Source organism: Mesitornis unicolor, unplaced genomic scaffold (genome assembly GCF_000695765.1).
Source record: "Mesitornis unicolor isolate BGI_N332 unplaced genomic scaffold, ASM69576v1 scaffold37470, whole genome shotgun sequence".
Classification (NCBI taxonomy): Eukaryota; Metazoa; Chordata; class Aves; order Mesitornithiformes; family Mesitornithidae; genus Mesitornis; species Mesitornis unicolor.
Window position 1 is genome coordinate 4,010 of NW_010158263.1, and position 203 is coordinate 4,212.

Genomic DNA, 203 nt, shown 5'->3' on the forward strand with positions numbered 1-203 from the left:
CCGTTCTCCTGCCGTACACGCGAGTATTTATTAGTTTAATAATCCGTGGTTGGAGTCCCAAGGAGCGGGGAAGTCCCTGGGGTGGGGAGAGGAGGGGGCTTGGAGGGAGCTGAGGATGCATGCGGGAGCGGGGGATGAGAGCAGCCGGGCTCTGGTTCATCCCTCCTTGGCGAGGATGCTATGGCAGGGGGGGCCCGGGGGGG